Source organism: Lynx rufus, unplaced genomic scaffold, assembly GCF_022079265.1.
Source record: "Lynx rufus isolate CCGP_SWC_20201006 ecotype Redwood Valley unplaced genomic scaffold, mLynRuf1.p SCAF_15, whole genome shotgun sequence".
Lineage (NCBI taxonomy): Eukaryota > Metazoa > Chordata > Mammalia > Carnivora > Felidae > Lynx > Lynx rufus.
The window spans coordinates 23,617,766-23,625,778 of record NW_025814829.1 but is presented as its reverse complement, the minus strand read 5'-3'; positions in this window follow the sequence as shown (position 1 = coordinate 23,625,778).

The window sequence follows — 8,013 nt, the reverse complement described above, 5'->3', positions numbered from 1 at the left end:
GCATTGATCTCCGCCCCGGCCGGCCAGACCGCGCGCCTGCCAGCGCCGGCCAGCTGTGGGACAGGCCGCCGGACGGACCCACGGACGCACAGGCCGGCCCGGGGTCGATCGGCCGCCCGCGGCGAGGGCGGGGGACTTCCTGCTCAGAACCAGTCGGACCAGCTCGGCGCTGGGCCGCCTCCTCTCTCGCAGGGGCCTCGCGGGGCCCGGGGTGGCGGGGAGTGGGGCGGCTGGAGGGGACCCGAAGATCGGGGTCAGGCCGAGCACACTGGCGGTAAACCGACTTAGCCCCGTGAAACTTACGAGCAGAAGCCGAGCGGGAAAGTTAGAGCAGGTACCGTAACCTCGGGTCTGCAGCCCTGGGTGCCTCCCGGGCCCTCGGCACCCACCCCGCCCCTAATAGCACCCCCCCACCCCCACCCCCGAGATGAGCTGGGTCGTGCTTTTGCTATGCCGCATCCAAAACTGCCAGCGCCCCCTGTAAAGCCAGCATCTCCACAAAATGAGATTGAAGAAGATTCAATTCAGCAAACATTTGAGCGCCCACAGCTCTGAAAACACAATGATGTCAAAGGTACTGTCCTTGCTTTGCTGATACTGGACTTTGGGCTGGAGGGGCAGGGTGTGGAACAGGGCAGAGGAAGATCAGCTTTTCCCCCGGAAGGAGTGAACCCCGATAACCAGGACTGGAATTTTGGAGCCACTCGAAGGCAACTCAGGCACCACCAGCACCCCCTGGGTCCCTTAAAGGGCCCATCTGGGCTGGTGGGTGTCGGTGCTTTCTAGCCAGGAACCAGCAGCAGGTGGGCAGAGAGAGGGCCAGTCACTGAGCACCCAGAGTCTTATCACCCCTGATGGATCAGAACTGCAAGGTCAGCAGCAGCTGTTCCTGGTCTGAGAGGGATGAGAATCAGCCCCAGGTGCCAGGAAAAGAAGATGGAGGAGAGTCAACTGCCAGCACTCCGACCTTGCTCCCCGGCCTGGCCTCCCTTTGGCGCTGACCCAGGACTGATTGTCTCTACGGTGCCCTCCAGCTCTGAGATCTCACAGTGACCAGCAAGCCAGCTGCTGAGCAGAAACCTGGAAACACAGACATAGCTAAGCATCTCCTTCCCCCCAAACACCCCCTCCTCCGGGGAGCCTTCCTTCCTGGCATAGGAGGTGAGGAGTGAAGTTTAAGGAGTGAGTGCTGAACTGGGAGCCTGGAGACTTGGCTTTGAGCTCTGATTCTGCCATTTATGAGCCATGCGACTTGGGCCAAATCACTTCTATGTCGTGGAAATAATGACACTTTGCTTCCTTCCAGATTGCAGGGATCAAATGAGTCCATCACGGAGTGTTGGGGAGCAGCGTTAAGGTTGACAAGGCCCCAGAGAGTTCTGAACAGAAGCCAAGGCAGGACCCAGAGCCGTTTGCTCGGCCAAGGAAAGACAGAGAGGGGATGGTCGTAAGCTGTGTCCCTGGATACTCCGATACAGGGCCTGACACTTCCCAGGGAGCCTGCTGTCTCCCTGGGGGCCTAGGGAAGGGAACTTTCCTTCCAGGGTTTGCCAGTGGTCCTCAACTTAGGAAGAAAAATACTCCTAGTCATTTGATGCCTGGCCCTTCCAGGGACACTTCATGAAGCCAGGGGACAGTCAGGTATCTGTCAGTCCAAAATCCAAAACCCTCTCTATGGATGTAAAAAAAAAAAAAAAAAAAAACCAAAGACACGGAAGGTCGGTACACAGATGACTCTAGAAGTAAGGAAAAGTGAATTAGGTACATCTTAAAGTCCGGAGAGTTCTTTGGGGGCGGGTATTGTATATTTTACTAGGCACTTTCTATGTGCCAGGCCCTCTGCTTGGTGCTGTGCCAGCATAGTGGTTTCCTCGAGCTGCTTGGGACAAAGTGCCACAAATTCACGGGCTTCGAACAACAGAAATTTATTTCCTCACAGTTCTAGAGGGTAGAAGTCCAAGATGAAGCTGTTGGCAGACAAACTGCCTCCTCAGGCCCTGAGGGGAGAATCACTCCTTGCTTCTTCCTAGCTTCTGGCGGTGGCTGGCCATCCTGGGAGTTCCTTGGCTTACAGTTGTGTCGTTCCAAACTCTGCCTTTATGGTCACATGGAATTCTCCCTATGTCTAGGTGTCTGTGTCCACAGTGCCGTCTTCTAATAAAGGCACCAGTCATGGGGCGCCTGAGTGTCTCTCGTGGTTAAGCATCTGACTCTTGATTTTGACACAGGTCGTGATCTCCCCGGTCATGGGATCGAGCTGTGCATTGGACTCAGTGCTCAGCCCAGAATGTGGAACCTGCTTGGGATTCTTTCTCTCTCTCTCTTTCTCTCCCTCCCTCTCTCTCTCTGCTCCTCCCCCGTGCACACTCAAGTTCTCTCTCTCTCAAAATAACTAAATAAAACTTAAATAAATTAGGCATCAGCCATTATACGAGGGCCCACCTCATGCAGTATGACCTCATGTTAACTTAATTACATCCACAAAGACCCCATTTCCCAATAAGGTCACATTCTTAGGCACCAGGGGATAGGAATTAAACGTATCTTGCGGGGAGACGTAATTCTACCCACTACAATCAACAAGTGGCTTTGATTTCAGTGACACAAAGATGATAAGGATTCAGTTCCTGACCTCCAGACATTCTCACTCTAGCAATGGGGACACACACACATTTCCACAAACATCCACACACCCAGGCCTCTTGCCAGAGAGACCTTCATAAAAAATGGAAATTATGTCATCAGGAGAGATTAATAGAGGGATTGGGAAGTCCTAAAGAGGAAAGAACATCTGGTTGGGCCTTGAAAGTTAAGTGGAACTCAACTTCCAGAAAAGGCAGTCGAGCATCCAACTACCAGACACAGTGGAAGACGTAGGGGCAAAAGTGGAAGGTGCTTATGGAACAGAGAGACGACTCATATGCCTGAAGCTTCGAATGCCTTCCAAAGCTGACGGGAAAGATGGGGGGCAGCTGGTGAGGTCCCAGTGTGTGGTGCTCAGGAGTTACCTTTTCGTGTGGAATATGGGGAACTTGAAGAAAAAGAGTTCATGGCCTCTGAATGGGAAAGGTCATGAGGTCAGATTGGAAGGAGAAGGCCATTCTTTACAGTCCACAAAAGAAATGAAAGGGGCTTGAGCAAGGGCAGCCAGGGAGAGGGCGGGGAGAGGTGTTGGAGAGCAAGAGCCTTGGAAAGTTGAATTGTCAAGACTGAGTTGGCTGATGGCAGGTGGTGAAGTAGGAGAAATCCAGGAGAAATCCAGAACTCTCACCTCCCTAGCCTGAGGGGCCGGGTGAATGCAGGTGCCATGGATGAGACTGGGACGCAGGGGGAGGAGGAGGCTTAGGGAGGAGGGTGACTTTAGACCACTAGGGGTTTTTCAGCCTCCGCATTATTGACATTTTGGACCTGATAATTCTCTGTGGTGGGGACTGTCCCTGCATTATAAGATGGTCAATAGCATCCCTGGCCTCTACTCATTAGAATTTCAGGTCCCTGGAGAAAGCCAGGGGGAGCTGTCCAAAGATGGCTGGCTGCGGGAGTGTGGGTGCTCAGAAGACAGCTTCGCCTGTTTTCTTTGGTGGGGCAGGCGGGAGGATGGAGGGATCCCTGAGGACAGGCGGGGGAGGGACGTGTTAATGTTCAAGATATCTGTGCCCACGTGCTGACAACCTGAGTGTCTTGTGAGTGTCTTGAGAAGAGAGCAAATGCCTTCTTCACCTCAGTTTCCCCTCAACTCTATGCCTAGTGCAGTAGGTGCTTGGTAAAGGATTGGAGAGTTGCACTCACTTGCTTTGGGAAGAAGAACAGGAAAACCCAAATAGTCTGAAAACCCTGCCGAGTGTAACTTTGGGAGCTGGGTCGGGGAGAAGCTGAGATTAGGGTGGAGGTGAGGGGACTCTAAGTATCCCTTGGCCTCCAGAATGGGGCAAAACCAGGATATCAAGCATCAGCAACTACCACAGTTGCCGGTGAGGGTGCACGTGGTACAGACTAGCAAAAGTGAAGATATCATTCTTGGCGACCCAGCAATTGCACACCTGGGGAGAGAAACTCTCGAGCAGGAGCAGCAGAAGAGAGGCTCGTGAGTATTCCAGGCAGCACCGTTTATAGTAGCAAAAATCTGGAAACCACCTCAGTGTCATCAACGGGACCACGGATGAGTCAGCGATGGCATTTTGGTCATTTCACAGCACTGGAGATGAGCTACAGCTAAGTGTATCCACAGGAGTGAATTTTACAACCCTCACCTTGCAGTGGAAAAAGCAAGAAGCATGCATTTCAGTCGGGTTTACACGCCCCACCCCCCGCAAATGCAAAAGTAAACGATATCTTGTGTAGAAATTCCAAAATGCGGAGCAGCACTGTAAAGAGAACCAAGAGAATAGTAAACACAGAGTTGAGGATAGTGTTTATCTTTGTGGAGAGGAAGGGCCTTTGAAAGTATTTGCAATCCCCTCCATCTTAACGTGAGTGGTTGGCATAGTGGTGTTCATTTCATAGCTCTTCAATGTACAGACATTAAAAACCGCAGGCATGTGCGGTCACTTCCTCTGGGGAGAATCCGCGAAGGTAGGGCATGTCACATGGGGAATTCCCAGGTCAAAGGCAAGGGGTTCTCAAGACTTCCCAGCCAGCAGTGGGGGGGAAGGGGTCATCTCTCTCCTCCCCTGCCAGAACTGATGTCTGGAATCCCCACCCTCAACCCCTATCGACAAAGCTCCTAGGGCAGCTTCCCCTTCTCTAAAGAGGCCAGAGTGGAGATTTAGGGGGATCCCCTGGCCCCAAACCATCAGATTTGTAAGTCACACCCTGACATTTCAGTTTTATTCTCATTCATATATACCCGCTAAACAACTGCCAGACCACTCTCCGGGAAGGCAGAAAACAAATAAGTGAAGTAATCACACACACACACACACACACACACACACACACAGAGCAGTGGTTCCCTGGCTTTGGGTTTTTACAAATTCATAATACTTTTTAAATATGAATCCCCAAATGGTGTTGCTACCATTTTATTTTGCAAAGGAAGAACATTAAAAGACAATTACCACCCACCATCCTCTGCTCCATAAGTAAAGAATATTTTAATACTAAAATAGTAAGATGAAGGCATGCGTACGTCTGTCCTTGTCACTGAGTACAGTTAGCTTTGTGGAAACTTCACCCCAGGGGCCCTGGCTTCCTCAGCAGCACAGTGGGGCAGTTGAAATTTGGGTCACAAAGAGCTCATGAGGAGAGTTGCATCCGCAAAGCACCAGTACAAGGGACACGCGGGCGTCCACCCCACTCTGTGACAGGCAAGCCACTGCATGCTGTGTGCACACATACCTGGCTCACCTTCAGATGAACAGCTGGGAATGTTCACACACACACTCCTCCCCCAGGCGCTCCCAGTTTGGAACACGCAGATGAGGCCATGCTTCTCTCCGAAACCTAGAGGGTCGGGCTCACCCAGCCTGTGCTGGCCGGTGACAGGGGTAGTTGTTGGCACTGGAGCCAGACGGGTGCTGAGCCAGGCCAGAGGTGGGCCACCCACTCAGGTCACCAGGCCTCTGCCTCTGGCTGGGATAGCAAACCTCCACCCACATCCAGTTTTCTCAGTAGACTGGGGGTCCAAGGACCTGTGTTTTCATCCCCAATTTTGTCTGTGACCTTGAACAAGTCACTTTCCTTCTCTGGGCCTCCAGATGTTTGACTGCAGTTCTCTGTGCCGGTGCCAGGGGGTTATAGACACTCACACTGCTCAGCCAAAGGGACCCACTGGCCAGCTTAGGAGTGTGTCTGGGGAGTAAGAGAATACCCTTGTTCCTCAGCTCCAGTGAAGGAGCCTCAGGCTGGCAAGCTTTGGGGAGTTTTGAGGAGAGAGCACTGATGCGGTCATGAGAGGAGGCTGCCGCCTGCACTGGTCCCAGCAACCTGTCCCAGCCTTCAGTAGTTTGGTCACCCAGCTGGAACGGAACCGCCCCCCTGGCTGCCCAGCCCAGATCCCTGCGGGGAGTCTGACTTACTTCGTGGGGGGCCTCTGGGGCTAATGTTTAACTCAGCTCCCTCCTTCAGCAGGGCACTTTAGCCCCGGCAGCCCTGGACGTTGGGCCTGCCCTGATCAACCTGCTGGAGGTGGGCTCCAGACAGACAGGGGGCCTGGCCTCCTGCCCCCATGGAGATAGGGCGCTCGTGGGGAGGGAGAGGCAGCCGCTGGCCTCCCGAGGATTCTGGGGCAGGCAAGGGCGTTCGCAGGTGGCATTCTGCCCTGGCCCTTCCTACCAAGGAGAGAGGCGCAGCAGGTCCATCTCGAGCTGCAGGGGAGACGTTTACCCAGCTTAATCACAGACCTCCCCCAAGAAATCGCCCCTCCCTCCACCCCCAGTTCTGGCCCCAGTGTTGGAGGAAGACCTTGCCTTGGCTCAGTTGGGGGACATTTGTATCTCATTTGAATGCCTTCCCTTTTGGTAGGGATTTTGGGATTCCTCAGGTGCATAGGGTGGACCCCTGACCCCCCGCCGTGTCCCTTCCTGAAGGTGGCTGCTTGGGCTCTTTGTGGTAAGTCAGGCCCCAGGAAGCACTACCCCAAAGGCAGGTTGACCCAGGCTCCAGTTGCCGGTGTGCAGCTACCAAACCCTGTGACTTGGGGTGAATTACTTCACCTCTCCAAGCCTCCACGTCCTCACCCACCAATCCAAGACGAGAGGATCTATTTGTTAGCATTTTGGGAGAATGTAATGATATAATTCAGATAAAGCATTGAACATCATATTTATTCTTATTAAAATAGTGACTAAGCATACGGGCTCTAACAGACTGCCTGGGTTGAATCCTGGCTCCTACCTGTGCGGCCACGGGAAGACGCTAGCCTCTCTATGCCCCAGGAATAGCACCTTTCTCATAGAGCTGTTGTGAAGGTCAAGTGTGAAGCTGTGTACAGTGTGGTGCCTGGCACTTAGTAAGTGGGCTGCATGTGGGATCTGTTTTCAGTGGGAGGCCCAGGTCCCAGCTCAGCTCCCCCTGTATCTGGTCCGGGTCGTGCTGACCCTCCGTGGGGAAAGGGGCGGAATCGTGGCTCTCCGGATACCATGCCTCCCACCCAGACCCTGTTCACAGCTACAACGAAATGAGCAGCCCCCTCCCAAGGTTGCTGTCCCACCCAAAGCAGCCCTGTGACGGCGCCTGCCTCTTCCCTCACCCACTCAGTTCCCGTGGTTTTGGCTTTCTGGAAGCGTTTTGCCTCTTTGCCCTTGGTCCACCCTCACGGGAGGTGGATTAGGTTCAGCCGTGCAGGGAAGCAGGAAAAACCAAATGATGACCTCCGGAAAGCCTTTGGATGCCCGTGGCCCTTTCCCAGAGGGCACCCACCTTGGGTGTGTTGAGTTGGCCCCAAGGGCTCTCTGCACCGAGGTGTTTGTTTTGAGTCAGACCTGAGGCTGGTCTCCTGCCTCTGTAGGGCAGGGTGGAGACCCCAGTCTGCCAGGGCCCCAGGTTAACAGTCGACTGGTGGAACTGATGTTTGGCTTTGGAACTTGGGGCCAGGCTCTCTCAAAGGGCTGAGAAGAGGCAAAGCAAGGAGACCATGCTCTGGACCCAGGCCAGCCGGGAGGAGCCCTCTGAGGCAGGGAAGGGTGGGTTTCTGTGGCTGCCCGGGCACGAAGCCCAACCCCATCCTCTGTGTACAGACCGGCCCCATCAGGTTCTCCAGCTTCGTGTGTGCGTATGAGAGAGACTGGGTGTGTCCACGCCTAAGGCTTTCTGAGTATGGTAGGAGCTGTGCTCTTTGCACACATCTGCCTTTCTGCCTACTGAGCTGGCTGTCGCAAGAACCCCAGGCAGAGTGTTGCCTTCCCTAAACGCATCCCAAGCTGCTGGTCCTTCAAGGGGCTGGCAGGCTGAGCAGATCTGGGTCCGAGGGCCTGCCCCAGGAAGTAGCTGGCGCTGCACTTTGTACTCAGCTTCTGGCATTTGTGGCAGATAACACCCTGGGAGCAGAGGGCAGAACAGGGACTCACAGGGTGG